The sequence below is a fragment of the Equus asinus genome, chromosome 3 (assembly GCF_041296235.1).
Source record: "Equus asinus isolate D_3611 breed Donkey chromosome 3, EquAss-T2T_v2, whole genome shotgun sequence".
Taxonomy (NCBI): Eukaryota; Metazoa; Chordata; class Mammalia; order Perissodactyla; family Equidae; genus Equus; species Equus asinus.
In genome coordinates this window covers 47,277,518-47,298,286 of record NC_091792.1, presented here as the reverse complement: position 1 = coordinate 47,298,286, position 20,769 = coordinate 47,277,518, and positions in this window count along the sequence as shown.

Genomic DNA, 20,769 nt, shown 5'->3' with positions numbered 1-20,769 from the left:
CAGTCAAAATTTGGCTGAGGGACAGTTCCCAAATAATTTCTTGAGTTAAATACAAAACTGACACCAAAGCATGACAGAAATTGCAAGAAAAATATTCCAGAGTAACTTCCCTCATGAATTTAGGTGTAAAAATCCTAAAACAAAACTATGAATACACAGAATTTCTAAAATATATTTGTAACAAATGACAAATTGAAATGTATCCCAGAAATGGAAGATTGGTTAACTAAATCCATTTAGTACATTTCACTAATACAACAAAGGAAACTATGTATATGTTAATCTCCAATAATGAAGATAGATATACTTGACCATATTCAATAGTCTCTCGTGATCAACATCCTGAGAAAACGGGATAGAAACACTACCTCAAGTTGGAGTAGAGCATCTACATAAAACTTCCGCTAATAACATGCATAGAGATGAAGTATTACTCTAAGACCAGAAGAAGACTATGATATCCTCTCATTCTACTTCTATTTAACACAGTATTAGAACTACAAGCTTTTGCAATAAAGCAAATAATGCATTCGAATTAATAAAGATTTGAAGGAAAGGAAAAGAATAACATTTGAAGGAAAGAATAAAAGCTCTCTGTAACTGAATTCAATATGAATTACGTATCAACATTGAAGTTATAATCTAACATAGCATATAATTCATGGTGGTTTTATCATATGATATAATAGTATCCAAACCTTCTAATTTTTCTTTACCTGTATAAAATTTAGTTGGAAACAAATTTAAAATATGTGCTCCTTTAATTGTTGATACCCGTCAAATTAATTTTTAGTTAGGACATATTTAATCTTCCCATTTCATGTTTATAACAACCTGCAAATAATACTTCTATATTTATTGTACAAATGCAAATAACATACAATTTCTAGGGCACAATTAAATGCAATAAGTAAATGAAATAACAGAAAATTAAATTAACATCTTTTATGTTTATGGACTTTTCAGAGCAATTATCTTATTTTTCATATGCTTTGTATGTATTTAGCTTTAAGAATTAAAGCAGGGGCATGTGTTAAAGCTTTTCTAATATTTGTGTTTTGACAAAAGAGAGGGAAAAAGGAGGTATATAGAAAGTCTGTCATAATGAAAAAAATTGTTCAGAAGAGACAATTATGTAAAGCTCTAAACAATTTCTCTTTACCATATTCAAGGTAAGTCGATGCCAAAACACCTAATTTGAGATTCTTACAAATAAAGACCTAGAAATAATTTGAACAACAAGGACATGTCTCTAATAGACAACTAAAACTCTCTAACCCTATTCTTCATGAGTTACAGAAGACAGTAACTTAAGTGAATTCACAGTTGAGAAGACATTGTGATCAAATGAGTCAGAGGAACAAGCATTGTTAAAATTGTAGTCTTTTAAAGTTTAACAGACATGATGTAGGTGATGTGTGTATGTTTTTGTCAGTTTATTCACCAAAACAAGACACAAATATATCATACAGAATAATGAATACATGAAGAATGTTTTACACTTTTTCCATTAATAACAGCATGGAATCTTCAGGTGTCTATTTCCCAAGAATTTGTTTTAAATGCTTGTAAATTAATTTTGGTTTTCTTTGAATAAGGTCTGTAAATCATAAACATTTTACATTTTGCTAATCTGCACTTGAAATATCCTTTAAAAAAAACTTAAGCCTAGATATTACAAGTCACATTTGAAAACATCTGCAGTTGCTGAAAAGATGAGAAATAAATCTGCACATAATTTAATTCATATAGAAGTGGCTAGAAGTTGGAGAAGGATGCTGTGCTGCTAAATTTGCATGGATATGAAGATTTAATATTAGTGGCATTGTTAAAAATGTGGCATATGGTTGATATCATGATGATATTGAATTCTTAGTTGCCTGCCCTCACAAAGGCAGGGGGTGTATGTTCAAGTAGATCTTCTGAAGTCGGCTTATATCAATCTGAAATTACAAAGCGAACAAAGAGTTATGCAGATGAGAGAAACGTGCCTGTAGATCAAAAGTGCACAGTGCTACGGAGGAACTGAAACCACTGGCTTCATTATCTTCAGATCCAGAAGTAAAACAAGCAAGAAAGTGATTTTATTCTACTTGATTAATGGATGCTAAAGCCTCCCCACTTGTTTTAGGTGATGGGAGTGGGGTTCAACACACAAATTTATTGTATGCAATAATTTTCTTTATTTATAAGTTAAAGCCCCTCCCCTATATAAAAAAGATGTATACTTTTATTGACACAAACAAGCAAAAGTAAGTGACAGAGATAAAATATGGGTAGAGGCTACCATGTCTTTTTTTGAGATTAGCAGTGTCAGGCAGGGAAGAAAAATCAAATTTGCTAAGATAAGGATAGTGAGCCCAGAGAGAAAGTGAAGAATTTTGTTTCATAATGAACCTGAAAACTGAAGTACAAACTACAAGAGGAAAATAATATTGAGAAAGACAGTCGAAAATATTCAACAAGCAGGAGATAAATTCAAACTTGATGAAATGCAAGTTACAGGGCCATGTCCATATAAGGATCCATTAGAAACAGTGGGCATATTGTTGGTAATAAGATAATTTATCTTTGAAGATTTTTCTTCAAGAATATGAAAGAGCCCATTTCAGGCACTCAGAAATAAACAGAGGATGAGAGTTGAATAGAAGCCAAGCACAGAATAACACACTTTTGTTTTTCAGTATTGGTAGCAAGCATATTTATCAATAGATCAAGTGGTTCACATTCTTAAAGGTCTTTTTTGATTCATAAATTCAATCACTAATTATTTAATTATTCTATAATATTTATGTAGCATCAACTGGATTCTAATTATGGTAAAAAAGATTAGAGAGCAAGTCAAATAGGGAAGGATGGCCCTTCTGTGATACTGATTTTTCCTTCCGTGAAGAAGAAGATCAATTATTATATCATTACAGGAGCCTCTCTCCACTCTTTTATTTACTAAACAGAAAGTTGAGAGAGAAAAACCTGAACCTGGTCAACTCAGCTCCTCATTGGTTGCCTGTGGCTAGTGTGGGGAAAGGTTACCGATTGCAAAGGGGCAAAAGTAAACATTCGAGGTGATTAGAATATTTTATATGATGATTTCACCGGTGGTTACCTTTTTACCTTTATTAAATGCATAATTTGTTACATATACATTTGCTAAATGTATATAATTGTTAAAATTCACCTACTTATACACTTAAAACTGATAACTTTCATTATCTATAAACTATACTTCAATAATGAAAATGAAATAAATATATAATTGCATCACCATCAGCTTTTCAAAAATTAACTATTCTAGCGAGATGAAGTATAGGTTGGCAACATAGAGAAATTATATTGGTGTACATTGTGGAAGTATAAATTAGTACTTTGTTGCCAACTGAAATCCCTAACAAGATATGTATAACCTAAAACTCAATTTTATTTCTAATTATGTGTATTTACAAGTAGACATGTATGGGTATGTTCCCTGTCAAGTTGTTGTTCACAGAAAAAACATTAAAATAACCAATTTCCTTCAGGAAGTAAGTGGAGAAACAGAAATTTATTTACAGAATATGTATTACTTTGAAGTTGAGATTCCTAGACTTTAACAAATATCAGCGTGAATAAATCTCAAAAAAATAACAATGAATGAAAAAAGCAATTTTTAAAAGACAAGAAACCCAAATATCAATGTATGGTGTATGTGGACACATATATACTCAGTAAATGTAGAAATCTGTGTATGAGAATGCCACTCAACACTTTGATGAAAGTGATTACATGTAGGGAGAAAGAGGAACCAAGTGGGGTGAGACTTTAGCTGTATTAGTGACATAATTCATTCAAAGACTGTTATGAAGTAAATACGATGTAATGTTAACATTTGAGAGTGGATGTATGTGTGTTTGCTATACTGCTTCATGCAATTTTCTGAATGCATCAAATATTTTAACATTATATTAGTCGTATGTTAAAAATAAATCAATTAGTGGTCCAGATTTTATGGCAGGAAGTGAGGGATTTGCTTAGCGGAAGAGTCGGGATCTTCAAGAATAAATATGTGTGAAAGGGTAAATGAAATATATTCATAACTAACTGTTCTCCAATATGGAACTGGGAAAAATTTGAGGCTCAGAGATTTGATAGTGTATGAGTAGGAGGAGGGAGCAGTTCCAAGCTGTTTGAAAGAGAGAAGGGGGAAAAATCTCACAGAGAAAACTATAGTTATTCCCTGAGAGACTTCTCTGATGAGGAAACTCCTACATGTGTTTTCATCTTGCAGATCGTCAGTAATAAAGGCAGTTGATGTTTTCCCTGACAAATGGCATGTCCCTCTCTTCCTTGCTTAGGAGAACAATTACAGGTAGCCTCAAATCAGGTCAGTTATCCTGGGAAAAGACTGGAGCTCGGAAAGTAGGATACTCATATGATATTAGAAGAGATGCAAATCCAAATACTTGATATAAGAGGCAAAACTGCACCCTGAGGGAAATTTATGGATTTAGAAATATAAGGAATGCCTCATCAAAGATGAAAGTTTCTTTGGGGAAGGAAAGCAGAACGACAATAGATTGATTCCCTGTAGGAGATAGATATTAAATGGATAAATGATACCTCGTGGGTGGAATTATCCAGCTTAGGAGGAAAGGATACAAAATATTTGTTTGAAAAATGGATGTTTTTATCAAAACTAGAATTTGTAGAATTCATAGGTTTCACTGTGAAGGATGCCCAGTAAAAAATATATAGGTTGTTAGAAAAACAAATGTCTGTGCCTGAAAGCAGAGGTAGAGAAAAATGAAAGAGCCCCACAGATTTAGGCCTACAGAAAAGGAGAAATCTTAAGGAACAATAAATATTTTAATAACTTAAAAAGTCTCTCTTGTAGATATAGAAAAAAATAAATGGGAAATGCAAGATAAGTGGCATATCCCACTGCTCAATAAAAATAAAGGTCCAAAATGAATGGCTCTGCTGTTATTGAAATGTCACAAGTTGGTTGAGGTCTGGTAAATTCTAAAGGTGGAGTAAGACAAGTCTTAAGAGCCCGGGGGGAAGGAACTGTGCTCCTGGGCCTGGACACCGGGAATGCAAAGAATACCCTCAGTTGGAAATTAGCTAAGACAGATGTGAACACAAAGAGGTAAAAACATTTTGCTTGAAAAGAGAGTCATAAGTTTAAAAAAAATTTCAAAGCCTGAATCTTCATGATACAAGGGTAAAAATTATCTGAGGACCCATATGGATAGAGAAATCCACAGACAATGGGAAATCAAGGTGGAGAAGAATTTGTGAACTCTCTTTAGAAAGTTTCCTGATAAAGAATGTGGCGCATTGTTCACAGGAAAGTGGAGGCTATGACCCTTTACCATACACAACTTCTATTTAGCACTAGCTTAGTAGGAACACAAGGTAAGTACCAATTAAGGAGTTTTAAATGTGTTATGTGACAGATAATCCAGAAATTGACTACTCCCCCAGTATTCTCTTTCTCATCCCTATGTCTCTTTCTTAACAGAACCATGATTTCATTTATCTATCTCCTGATGGATGAGTTTCTAGAGGAGAATCATTATTCTAACCCAATCTCATCCTCATTTTGCAATAATACTTTAGGGGTACCATATTTGTAAGCCATATCTGGCCAATGAGACATGAATAAGATTTACCAAAATGAACTACTTCTGGAAAATTTTTCTTCAATCTCAGAAATAATTATTTCCATTCCCCCCCCCCCCCCAAGAATTACCACAGTTTGTGCCAACTCCTTAGCACTTCAACGAAACTGTCCTAGTTTCTGAAACTGAACCAACTGCTACCTCTCATGGGCAAGGATATTTACAACTATGGGGTACCTTCTCCATGTCAAATAGTTTCCTATGCTTTTGTTGTTGTTGTTGAGATATAATTGACATATAATATTATATTATTTTCAGGCATACAACATAATTTGATGTTTGTATATGTTCTGAAATGATCACCACAATTAGTCTAGTTATCTTTAAAAAAATGAACTTATAGATACGCAGACGAGATTGGTGGTTGCCAGAGGTGGGGATTTGTGGGGAGGGTGAAATTTGTGAAGGTGGTCAAAAGGTACAAAGTTCCTATGTTTTTCACTTGTATTCTTCTCACCTAATCTCCACATCTTTAGGACAAACTCAAGAAAGATGCTAAAACATACTTGAGAAAGTTGTCCTTCTTACACAGTTTGCTAGACTGAGGAGGCAAGTCAAATAGTTTGAATCTAAGGATGGAGTAAAAAAAGGGATTTAAAATATTGATTACAAAGATACATTGTGTAGAGTTCAAGGAGAGAAGAGAATTGTAAGTTGAAATATTCCATTTTTTTCCTTTTCTTAAGACTTAAATCAACCATCTGGGGTAGTCAATTTGTTTGTTGCTGAGAAAAATAGAAAGAAATGAAAGCGGCTCTTTCAGTTTTACTGATATAAAGCAAAGATCCTCCTCAGGCCAAAGAATTTTTGGAATAGTTTCAAGAAGCTGCACAAATCAAAACTGCTCTGAAGTCTTTGCTACATACAGGAAGGGAAGGCAAATATACCTTTAACAGAAATGGATTTTGTGAAGAGAGAAAGGGCAAGAGAGGACTGTCAAATGAGCTTCGCTTACTGGACCCCTGGACTGGTTTTGAGCAATGCTGTCATTTTGATGGCTGCAGTCAAAACCCAGGGAGTTTTCTGGAATCCTTAATAAAATACAAAACATTTGGAATCAAGATTTTCTGGTGTATCAAAGGTTAATTTTTTTTTTTAATATTTGTCATTGTGCCGTTAAAATTACTGTGGCTTTACCATGGGAAGAGGGTTATAAGTCTCTCTCATAGTTTGAGAATCATGTCTTCTTTTCCACTTACTATATTTGATCTCTATGTTTTAGGTATGTATTTGGACACAGGATCCATAGGGCATATGATGCACAGTGATGACACCACCAAGGTATTTTGTAACACTGAATCCTGCAGCGCTCAGGATTGGGAAATAGAGTAATCAGTTGGACACAGGGAGGTTCGAAGGGGACTCTCAAGTCAGAGTGAGGGCTGCAAGCTGATGTTCTGTCTGCTGTCAGTGACCCTCATTTACTCTGCTCCCCCATATCATAACAAATTAAGAAGAGGCCTATGTGGAATGTAGAGACTAAAATCAGTGCAAACCAAAGGCATTCTTTTTAATCAAATAAAATTGTATTTGTCCAAAATGTGTGAAATGCTGCTTTGTCTACTCCTATGAGCTTTTTTACTACTTGCAATAATAAAATCCCCTTATTTATTGGTAGAGATTTGTGCCACTGTCTCTTTCTAGTTTACTTCAGGAACCTCAAAGAGCCACAAATGGTGGAGAAGGAATATTGACATTAGAAAGACCAGAAACTTTTTGTTATTTCATTGTTTGTTCCATTAGACATTAACTGAGATATTGCTCAAGGAGTGCCATCCAAAAGCTGAGAGAAGAGTTAATGAGAGAATTTTAAGATGTACTATGTTGTTTGGGTGGGAAACTATCAGAAATTGGTAGAAGGATGTTTTCTTTAGACATGAACAGAAGAGAAAGCTATTCTGACACCTCGGGTCAATATTCCTGGGAGCAGCACGTGTGTTGTAGACCAGATGTTCCCAAACTTTCTGAACTCACGGATCCCTTAAAGTACCAAGACATTTTTCATGGTGCCCCCATGTCAAAAGAAATATCAATCAATTTCATTTAAATTGTTAACCCAAACTAGTAATCTGAAAAATAATACACATAAATTAAAACATAAAAAGAATATTTTTAATTCAATCACAATTTTTTATGATTGAATATGTCTACCTTTTGGACACTGCATAGCTTCTCAACTCTTGGAATTAGATTAGACACCACCACCCTCAAATTCTGTTCCATGTTGATTCTCATGCAGTGCTTGGTTTTTATCACAGCGATTGCTGAAAACCCAAATTTGCAAAGACATGATGCCTTGAAAAGGAATGCAGTGTGGATTATGTTTAACTGTGAAGTAGCACATAATGTGTGATGTTTGATATTGAATGTTACTTTGTTTCCCTTGAAAATTTGAAATACTCCGTGGCAATTGGATATGATCACTGTTGCAATCCAGGCACCTCAGCACACAGTTTAAGAACTGCAGCATAGACATTGCTATCATCACAGTGGATATAAGACAGAATAGCAACAACACGGCGTGTCTCTAAGTAGCTTTACAGTCATGTTAGTCTAGTGGTTGATAGTTTGGATACTAGAAAAGACAAAAACTATACTGAATCCAAGCTCTGCCATCACAGCTCTGTTACCTTGAGCTATTTATCTCTCTGTACTTTAGTCTCCTCCTACATAGAATAAAAATAATAAAAATAAATAGCATCTGCCTCATAAAGCTGTTATGAATATTAAATGAAATAAAGCATATACAATTTCTCTTGAGTATAGGGCAGCATATTCATGCAAGAAAATTCACTGAATATTATCATTATTGCCAAATCTCTCTCCAGAAATGTTACCTTCAGTATCATAGCCACCGGTATCTTGCCAACATTAGATATGTTATTCATAAGTATAAAATTGAAACGGAAACTTTTTTTTTTAGTGAAGAAGATTGGCCCTGAGCTAACATCTCTTGCCAGACTCCCTCTTTTGTTTTTCTCCCCAAAGCCCCAGTATATAGTTGTAAATCCTAGTTGTAAGTCATTTTAGTTCTTCTATGTGGGATGCCACCACAGCATGGCCTGACCAGCAGTGCGTAGGTCCGTGCCCAGGATCCAAACCAACAAACGAGCCACAGAAGCAAAGCACACAAACTTAACTGCTTGACTATGGGGCTGGCCTCAAGAAACATTTTTTAAGTTCTAAGTTACTTATAACAAATTTGGTGATTTAATGTGTAGTTATTAGTTTTAACCTTCTAAGAGTAAGTTATATTATCAATTAACATTTGAAAAAATTTTCCTAAATTAGATTTATTTTTAAAAACATCCCTTATCTCATCTAATAGGCTGAATCTTTATTAGAATAATTACCATATTCTGTGAAATTTTAATATTTCCCAAAACCCGGGACTGGCATTATACACGCACATACATACACATACATAATCTTTTGTTAGATGGCTAAGCTTCTTGCCGTTTAACAGTCTGTAGTATGGTTACTGTGATGATATACTAATTTTTTAAATAAATACATTTACTGTTTGCCATGTGCCAGGTGCTGTTCTAAGTGCTTCACAAATATTAATTCATTTATGCCTTATAGCAACTTCATAAATTATTGAACACACTTTACAGTGTTAAGCTGCAAGTTGAGTAGCCATTGCTTTCTGCAAAAGGCAAAATCCAGATTATCAAAACAACTGACAACCTATTTTTTACTATATGAGGCATTGTCTTAAATGCTCTAAGTGTATTAAATTGTTTAATCTTTACAATGGCAATATGAGGAAACTGACACAGAGATTAATTTTGTTCTTCGGGGTGCAAAACCATATAGGAGTAAGGAAAAAGTCAAGTACAACTAGAGAAGGAGAAAGAGAGAGAAAGACAGGGAGAGAAAGAAAGAGAGAGGGCAAAAGGTAGGGCAAGTAGAAGGAAGAGGAGGAGGAAGATTTGAGGAAGTTTATAAAAATGCTTTCATGCAAAGTATTGGAAGTAAAAAATCAAGGTCATATGAAATGACAATGAAAGGAGACAATTTGGCTTTTGAGTTTCTCAACTTTACATTCGATCACTTTTCCTCAGCCATCACTTGCTAAAACATAGAGGAGTTCTTGCTAAATTTTACCATGAAATTGTCCTTTCTTACTTAATTTAGTCTATGCTTTTATGTGTTTTTGCATTGAAAAACAAATCCCTAGAGGTAACTTAATATTTTTTTTAAAAACAGTGCTCATTAGACATCGCGATAGTTTGATTCATGTTGTTTTATTTATTAAATTCTTAGACCAATTATATAGATTACTACTTCCATTTTATTAATGAGGAAGATGAGGCTCTGATAATTAAATAATAAATCTAAATTTTTATTGCCTGGGATTGTCCCGAATCAAAACAAATCATTTAGGATACCATAGCCCAAACATATCCACTAAAAGACTGGTAGATGATTTATCCAACTTAAATCACTATATAAGGTTGCGTTTTTTGGGTAAGTGGGGGACTCCTAAGATGTGTTGGTAAATGGCTATTTTGCTCTTGGAATACAGTTTCAAGACTCTACAAAAAAAGAGCAGCCACAACTTTCTTCAACTTGCTTTTTCACTTTTTAACATCCCTTATGTTCAGAAAACATTTCTTCATGGTTAATCCAAACCTGTCCCACTTTATCTTAAATCTTTTCCTCTTAGCTTACTCTTGGAAGACACGAAGAGTAACTCTCTAAACTGGACCTCTTCATGTATAGGGCAAGAGGTATTTCCTATTAACAGGTTAAAATGTTTCCGTTTCTTTATTGTCTATTGTAAATTTTATATTCTAACCTCTTAATCTATTTTGTGTCTCCATTTCAGATTTTTTTCTGCTTTTTTCTCCCCAAATGCCCCTAGTACATAGATGTATATTTTAGTTGTGGGTTCCATTTTAGATTTTTAATATCAGAAACCCAAAAGAGGAGAAAATTTCTCAGCAAATATCTAAGTATAATGGGAGGACTAGTTTAAAGTTTCTATAAAATATTTACATAGCCAATGCAGACACACACACACACACACACACACACACACACACACTCTTTCTCTCTCTGTCGCTTGCTCTCATTCTCAGATTTTCTCTTTTCTTGATTCAAGGTAGATATTCTCTCCAAATATTTAAACAGTACACGACAATGATAACTAGTTTATTTAGTTTGAATTACAGTTTTAATTAGCAGTAATAGTAATGAGAACACTTGCTAGCTTAATGAGTCATTTATTTGGTACCTCTCATGTGTGTCATGTGTTTATGTTAGTTAGCATATATATATTGTTTGTATATCTCACAATAAACTGTAAAATCACTGTTATTTTCCTAATATTAAATAGCCAGAAACTGAAGTTCAAAGAGGTCAACAAAATTTCCTATGGTCACGCAGTTATTAATGCAGTTTGGGTTTGACTCCTGGTATTTGTAAATTTAATTTCCTTGTAGTAGTCATGTACTCAGAAGAATACTGGGAATCCTTGCTTCCTATAAGGGTGGTTAAAACAATTTACCATGGATTAAGGTTTTCCCTGAGGACAACAGAACACCAGCAAATACATTTTTAAAAGTTTTCTTAGAAGTAAACATACAAAGAGTCAACAAATACAATGAGGAATTTCTCGTCTATGACCTGACAAAGAAAGAAAAGAAAAGAAAAGGCAAGGCGAGGCAAATATAATCCCAATAACCAAGGACTTATTATTCTGAAGGCATTTATAATTTAGGAGGAAAGAGCTTCAAGATGGATCTCTGTTTCTAGTCTACCATCCGGTATGTTAACCTAGGACCCAAAGATCTTTGCCATCACTTGATGTTTAACAGGACTAAAACAGCTGACCGTGGACTATAGCTCATTTTTACATAGTCTTCTAAGGTTTGAGTTTAAAAATAATTCCTGAACTTAGATTAATATGATCAGAAATTTCATCAAAAACAAGGAAAACAGGGGCCAGCTCACAGGCATAGCAGTTAAGTTCACCTGCTCTGCTTTGGTGGCCCGGGATTCACTGGTTCAGATCCCAGGCACAGACATTTGCTACTTATCAAGCCATGTTGTGGTAGGTGTCCCACATATAAAATAGAGGAAGATGGGCACAGATGTTAGCTCAGGGCCAATCTTCCTCAGCAAAAAGAGGAAGATTGGTGGTAGATGTTAGTTCAGGGCTACTCTTCCTCAAAAAAAAAAAACCCCAAAACAGGAAAATATATCACCTATGAAAGAAAATAAAATTGCACTAAAGTTAAGTAAGAAAATATTATTAAAAATATTTTTTCAATACAAGGCCCAGTATAGAGTAAGAAATGGCCAGGCACACAAAGAAGCAAGACACTACCATCAAGAATGAGCAGAATCCACAGAGAATTGCAATACTCCCACATGGACTATTTGGAAATATCAAACACGGGCTACAAGTTCAAATTATGATTACTATATTATCAAACATAACAGTTAAGTATGAATGCTTTGAAAACATCTGAAAACAATTAAATTAAAAAGGCATAAAATATTTGAAAAGTAAACATATATGTATATACACACAAACACAATAATTCAATTAAGAATTCAGTGCGTGGGTTTTATTGCAGATTGGACACAGTCAAATGGAAAATTAATGAACTGGACGATAGAACAAGCAACACTATTTAAATCGGAGCATAAATAGAGAAAAAAACAGAGAAATGTCTTTAAGACAAGTCTTAAAAATATTAAGAAACTAAAAGTATACCAAATATTTTTACTGTTCACACTGTAACTAGCTGAAAACATACAATTGAAACATAAGAAATAAACTTAGAAATACTATGAGTATCAAAGAAAAATTATAATAGAGATAAAAAAATATTCTGAACTTAACTATTCCAAAGAAGTTAAAAAAGAGGGTACAATCTACAACCTATTTTTGAAAAAGATTGCAATTTTTTGTTATGAAAATGTAACAAGATGAGAAGAAAGTACAATTATAGGTCACTGTACATCAGTGATCAGCAAACAGTTTCTGCAAAGGCCCCTAAAGTAAACATTTTAAGCTTTCCAGGCTCTACGGTCTCTATTAAAATGATTCATATCTGCTGTTGTATCGTGAAAGCAGCCATAGACAATATATAAACAAAAGGTTGTGGCTGTGTTCCAGTAAACCTTATTTACAAAAATAAGTGTTTGCAGTGGGCTAAATTAGACCCAGATGCCCTTAATTGATGACTTCTGAACTTGAAGGAGAGAATAGCCATCAATCACTCTGGGGGAGATTGTAGAAAGAGCAGTTTATTAGGAATTCTGCTTTTGAACATATTGAGTATAAGATGTCTATTTAACATTTTAATAGAGATATTGAGAATGACCTTGAATAAAATATTATACAATTCAGGAGAGGGGTCTGGATGGGCATATAAATTGGGAGTCATTAGTATAAAAATGTGATGCAATGGTAGAATTTTATATTAAACAACTAGTCTGCTCTCCATTCAGTTTCTCTTTACCACAGAAAATAAAGAAAACAAATGACTTGGTCAAATCTCTTTATACTAATAAGAGTCTTCCTGACAAATAAACAAATGGTATTTGCTAGCAGAAGGCTCAACTTCAGAGTTGTTTTTAAAAGATGTATCTGATCTAAAATTGCTTACATTACAACTGTAATCTATGAATTTATGTGAGTGGCCTATGCAATATGTTACATAAGTTATTTAATTATCTGAGCATAAAATGATTTAATTTCTTGACCCTTCTTTGTAAGTGATCTCAAGCACAAGTATCCTTAGAGACCACTTGCATTCATCTGTGCTCAGAGTAGGTCCAGGGCAGAGTGAAATGACCTGCTGACCTGTGTTGATGGTCTTAGACCCCTCCCTACTTCAACTCTGCCTCAAAATTTATTAGTAATATTTGATACTGGGTAATATTTCTGATTCATATGAGGCTGAGTTGACAATGTGATTCTGTGTGTTATTTCTAATGCCATAGCATAGGATCAGATTATTATAGGGGTGTGTTTAGACGGAGAAGAGAACCAAGAACTGATATCCATGAGGTATCCCAATAGTAGAAGTCTGATAGAAGAGGGAGACTATGCAAAGAAGACTGACGTAGAACAATCAGTGAGGCTGGAGGAACTTCAAAAGTGTAGCCTGAGCTAGAATCAAAGTGAAGAAAGGGTAACAAGGAGTAGACAGTATTGACTGTGTCAAACGTCAGTTACAAGTTTTGCAATTTAGCATGACAGCTAAAGTACATTGGTGACCTTGGCAAGAATAGGAGTTTTAGTGAAATGGCCAGGATAAATGCTCAATTCGAGAGAGAATGTGAAACACTTATTTGAAGACAGTAAGGATACACAACTATTTCACACAGAGTTTTGGGGCAAGGAAGACTAAAGACATTAGAGAAGAGGGGTCAAAAGCTTTTCTTTAAGATAGGACAAGTTTTAAAAATATATGCTCCTATGGTAATTGAAGTAATTTATTAGAGAGAGGAGTTTTAGTGATGTGGAAAAGAGTAATGTTGGAACAATGTCTGAGTAGGAGAAGGAAGAGGAAGAGAAGGGGAAATCAAAGATGTAGACTGAACAATGGGCATTGAATAGGTAAATGAGTTCATTTCTCATGAATGGCAGAAAGTTGCTCCACAGGTATCAGATGCTTATATATGGGTAGATGTGGGAGGGAGAATGTCAATATTGTTTTGTGATTGCCTCAGTCTCCCAGTGAAGTCAGAAGTATGGTCATTAAGTAAACATGTAGATGAGATACGGAATGTTGGAGGTTTTAAGAGAAAAGAAGGTGTGAGGTAATACCCAGGAACAGTAGGAGAATAAAGGGATTAGATAAGTATATTTTGATTATCTGACAGCATTAAGAACCCACTTTAGCTTTTTGGTCATACCTTTAAGTAAGTATGTGCATTTTCTTTAGTCACAAACAGCAGTACAGGATTTCAAACTAAAAGAAATCAGAGATTGATTTGAACTATGATTATTTGGCAACAGTATGAAAAAGTGAGCCAGGAGCCTGGAATGTGAAGGGAGATGCAAGAGAGCAGTTAGAATGATTGACCATGGAACTGAAGTAAGATGAGAAGAATGGACAGCACCTCCAATGGTGAAGGACTATGAAACTGTGGAATGGTCAAAGATTTGGATGTCCTGGTTGAATTAGGGAGTAAAGAGACTACCATAGAAAGCTAAGAGATGGTAGTTAGGGAGTTATACACGAAATTGTGACTATAAAGGCATTGCAATTATTAGTAATGATGACACTTCAGCTATGATTCTGGTGTTCAGTGGAGGAATTTAAGAAACTTAAGTCTGGTTGCTGGAAAGATTATCTGCGTGTATACTAAAATAGACAAGAACTAATTTTGAAATTAGAGAGAGTACTTTGAGCAGAGGTTCAATGCACCTAGAAATTCCAGGGCATGCCCAGGTAATGATAGATGGGGTGATACACGATAGCAGTGAGTTATCTACAATTAATCTGATGATAGGAGATCGGAGTTTTTAAATGTGGACAGAAGGAAAATTATCTGAAAGGAGTGATTCGGAGCAAAAGGAATGCCCATATCCAGGCCCAGAGGCCAAAGTGTTGTGGCTGTAAAAAGCCACTACTACAGAAATATTCAGGGATCTTCCCCCTCAGGAAAAAGCCAGGTGAAAGAAATATTCAGAGAAGAGACTGAGAATGTGGAACAATAATGGACAGTGAATTCCAAAATGATACAGTGAAATATTTTATGTGGTAGGACATGGTTACAAATGAGCAGGAAATAAGAGATATGTACAAAAATCAGAAAAACAAAAATAAAATCTCTTATAATACTATTTTTGGTGATAATTTGAAGTAATATATTTTATTAAACATTGCTATTAGGAGTATAAATTGGTATACCTACTTTATAAAACAGATGCTATCTGGTGATCTGGTAAGGTTGAATACATAAATAACACATGTGGTAACAATTCCATTCATAAGACTGTGCCCTAGAGAAAAGCATGCACATGTGTGTCAAGAGATATGTAAAACATATTCATAGTAGCATTGTTTATAATTCCCCCAAACTAGAAAATTGCCATGTGTCTATCAATAGCAGAAAGAATTAAACATTTGTGATGCATTGCCAAAATAGAATTATAAACAGCAGGCAAAATTATAGACTACAGCCGCAAGTAACATAATGTTGAGCGAAAGAAGGCAAACACAAAATAATATACACTGTATATGATAGCTATTTGTATACTATTAAATCTGAGAAAGAATTAATCTAAGCTATGTAGCGATACATTTATACTCGGTAAAACCGTCATGAAAACAAGAAAGTAATTCCCCCAAATGGTAGAATAATGGTTACTTCGTGTGAGCAACCCAAGTGTTGTAAGTGAGATGGGACACATGAGTGGCCTCTAGGATGCTGATAATATTCCATTTCTTGACTTATTTGATAACTCCCAAGATGTTTCTTTCATAATTATTTGTTATACTGTAATTTTATGTGTTTTTCTATATGTGTAATATTTTATAATAAAATTAAACAAATAAAATAGTATTGAAATTGAAAGACCAGTGTTTCAATTTGGCACTTATTTTTGAGTGCAACCCTGAGAATATTATTTAAAAGCTCTACTCTTCATTTTCTCTTTTGAAAATGAATATAATTTGAAAACTTTTATCATCTCATCTTCTCAGTCTCATTGACTTATTGCATATAATTTATAATGTTACTATGCTCATTTTACCCGCATATTTATTCATTTATTCATTCATTCGTTCATTCAAAAATGTGGGGGCTGGCCTAGTGGTGTAGTGGTTAAGTTCACATGCTCTGCTTTGGTGGCCTGTGTTTGCGGGTTTGGTCCCCCCGCACAGACCTGCACATCCCTCATCAAGTCATGCTATAGCGACATCCCACATACGAATTGGCACAGATGTTAGCTCAGGGTCAATCTTCCTCACTAAGAAGAAGATGTGTTGGACACCTATTATAAGACATTATTTTGAGCACTGGATGTAAAGCAATATGTAAAACAAATATATTCTGGGACTAGCAACATTTTTTAAAGTAGTGTATTTATACATATACACACACATACAATATATTAATGACATGTCTATTTTGTCTTTATATTAAGTTATGTGATCATACTCAAAAATTTTTCATACTTTGGTTTTTTTGCTAAGCTAACACTTAGATAAGATTTTCTTTTTTAGCTTTAGCTAATTGTCATCGAGTACATCTTTAAGCTTTGAAAAACAGAACCCAAACAAAACAGTATAGTAGATTTTATTATTTACCGCCCCCAACTTGCTTCATAGACTTGGGCATTAGTGTTCATAATGACTTTCCCATGGTCACGCAATATAGACTTGAGAGTTGAGTTCAAGGTTAACTCATTTTATCTTCAAACACAGCATCTGCCTCTCTTGGCTAGTTGGCTCAAGGAAGCAGAGTTCAGCTGCTGAGTATGTATTCCATGACCAGAGACTCATGCCATGATAGATAACTCAATATCTCAGGTACTTGTTACTTGTTTTCCTTAGAGAGTGTGTTTGTGTTTGGAGGAAGGATGTGGCAAGAAGCAAGAAAACCAGGTATTCATTTTCAAGTAATTTGAAATGTTATTTCAAAATAATTTAAAATTTTAAATAATATAACAGATCACAGAAAAATATTGGGTAGATGTGGAATGGAATTTAGAAACCATTAAACCTGATCCCATTTTACAAATGAGTAAACTAAGACCCAGAAAGTTTATGTAACTTGTTCGAATTTCGCCAGGTATTTCCCAACAGTGCTAGAGGAAAAATCTAGAATATTGAACTTGTTTAATCATTTTTTAAACATTTTAGCAGGATTCATTTGCATACAAACAATGTGATAATTACATGATTCATATTTATTTATTAGAGTAAGTCCAGGAGGAATTATAATAAGCAATATTATGCCAACCTAATTTCCAGACTCATAAAAAAAAGCTTGTCCTTCAATTATTTAAATTAATGAGGTTTTACTCTATGTTTACAACTAACCTTCAAAAGAAATTTATGAATTGCCTTGCTTTAAAAATGACATTGGGTTTTTATGTCCTTTAGATAAGATTGCACCTTGAAATCATTCAAAGATGAAGACCTAAATTATCTCCTTTATTTCACAGCAGGTGACTAATATTCACTGATCCAGAATGCTGACTTCTGGGAGAGCAAAAGCATTCAAGATTTACTGAAGTTAAAGTAAACACTTGTCAGTCCTTAGGCACTTATCTATGTTGTCCAGCATCAGTCACCTTCTTCCTCTTCCTCTTCCTTTTTTTGTCTTCCAAAGTGGCTGTACCATTTTGCATTCCCACCAGTAATGAATGCAAATTCCTGTCACTCCACGTCATAGTCGCCATTGCTGTTGTCAGTGTTCCAGATTTTGGCCATCCTTATAGGTATGTAGTAGGTATCTTATTATTGTCCTAATTTGCATTTCTCTGCTGACATGTGATGTGGAGCATCTTTTCACATACTTATTTGCTGTCTATATATTTAAGGTTAGGTATCTGTTAAGTCTTTGGTACATTTTTAAATCAGGTTGTTTGTTTTCTTATTGTTGAGTTTTAAGATTTCTTTGGATATTTTGAAGAACAATTCTTTACAATGTGTATTTTGCAAATATTTTCTCCCAGACTGTGGCTTGTCTTCTTACTCTCTTGACGTTGTCTTTCACAGAGCAGAGGCTTTTCATTTTAAAGAAATGCTGCAAGATCACATATTTTTTCAATAGCAGTCTTCGTATGGATGATATTGTTTATCTTTATATATTTTGGAGTCTTGTAAGAGACAAAAGATTTAATAATTTTTTTTGGACAGCACTTATTTACTTCACAAATGCCAATATTGTACTTATTATGTTCCAGCTGCTGTTCTAAATGCTTTATAAGGCTAAATCACTTCATCCTTTTTTTTTCTCTCTTAAAGAAAGGCAGACTATCACAGACAGCACCTCATTTGGATGTGTCTGGAGTCTTGGAAGCTTGACTATCTATGTTCTGCTACAAATGGACCTTGAGAGCTTGTTTGGAGGTTCTAGCAGGTGAGTGTAGCTACTCATATACCCTTGACCAAAGAATGGTCTTCCTCTTTATGGGAAAGACATCCTCTTCAACTGAGCCTGTAGCTTTGGCAGGGATGCACATAGAGTGGTGAGGGAGGAAGGGGACACCTGCCAACCACATCAGCCAAATCAATCCTGGTGATCAATATGGTGACAGATGTCACAGCCAGATCGCCCTCAGATCTTAACTCAGTTAAGCTTAATAAAAGATTTAATAAAAGGGTTTTTATTAGTCTCTGAGTGGTGAACATTCTGTAGTCTATGCAGAAATAAAAATATAATCATGTACATTTGAAATTTATGAAATGTTATAAACCAATATTACCTGAATAAAAAAATAAAAATTAAAAAGAAATACACCTTGGGTGAGTATTATCATAATCCCTATTTCACAGATGAGAGAACTGCAGCGTAGAAGGTACCAAAGTGACTTGACCAAGGAGATGTGGGATTGGGATTACTTCCCGGCAGACTGCCTACAATCCCGCATCCTTAACCCTTGTGTTAGACTGACTCTTCTATGAGAAACATGATTTTTGGAAGCATCGCCTTCTAGTCATTGTTTGAAAATAACTGGCACATTCTTTCTCTCCCCAATTTTGGACTTACGCTGAATACTAGCTTCGTAAGTGAGATGCTTCATATACAATTCCAAATGATGCTTTATATTTAATCTTCAGTCCACTATTACTTTCTCAGAGACTAAAATATTTTTAACTTTAGGAAAGCAAGTTTTAGTAAAATAACCTAAAATGGGAGAAGGTAGTATATATCTGAGATTTCCCTTTTTATGCAGTAGAAATGTAAATTCGGTTGCCATCATGATCCATCTGGTTTGGCAATTTATAACAGTATTTTGAAGAACTACTTAACGTATATAGTTTTGGATATTATAACATGAATGAGGATTGCTGATCACTGATAGAGAAAACTACACAGCCATGTAGACATGTACCTTACATAAAAATTATCGTTTTCGTTCCCAGTCAAGCCATCAAGTTGCTGCCAATCCTTCTACACTCTAGACAGAATATTCAGCTCATGGAAAAATATTTTCCTTGAGGTATCTCAAACTTACTTCTTTTTTGTAAATCCATAAGAAAGCCTCTTTCTTCTATGCCTATCTTTTGTTCTACACCTGAGATAATGAGGGAGTGCCATAATCTACTGTGTGGGGTAGGTGTTATTATTTAACCATTTTATGATCAGCATCTTTTAACATAATAATCTATTCTTGGGCCAGCCCCAGTGGCCTAGTGGTTAAGTTTGGCACACTCCGCTTCAGTGGCCTAGATGTGGTTCCCGAGTGCAGACCTACAGCACTCATCTATCAGTGGCCAAGCTGTGATGGTGGCTTACATATAAAACACAGAGGAAGACTGACAGTAGATCTTAGTTCAGGGTGAATCTTCCTCAGCAAAAAAGAAAAAAAGAAAATCTATTCTCATATAAATTAGCAACGTTGAAGTATGTACTCACTTTCCTTCTATGTACTATGTGCTCACTTCCCTTCTCCATTTGGAGTATGGAGGATTCTAAAAGTATTCCATTAGCCATACTTGAATATTCCCTAATTACAAAATTCTTTGAGAAATGCCAAACTGCACAGAACTTTAAAGTAGATCACAGAAATACCTTAAGAAAATATGACTGCTATTTTCTTCCTACAATTTCTTTATCCACCCAGAATCTGTTTCCATAAACCCTTCATAGGCAGCTCAGTGGGGATGATGACCTTCACCATGCTCCCATGTCGCATGAAAATATGGTAAGTATCACTGATACTGTTGGGTATTACATGACTAAAGTGAAGCTAGAGTTTTATACGTTTGTTAATTTTTTTATTTTAGAAACTCACTAGTAACTAACTTGCTTAAAAGCTTCCAGCTGTTTCCTAGGAGCAGCCTTAGGAAGAGAACTACCAATCCTACTCTATTCTCTTGTACTTTTTTTATACCTTATTCTACAGACCAGAAACTTATTCAAACGAGTTATGTTAATATGTTTCACAGATCTATTCATC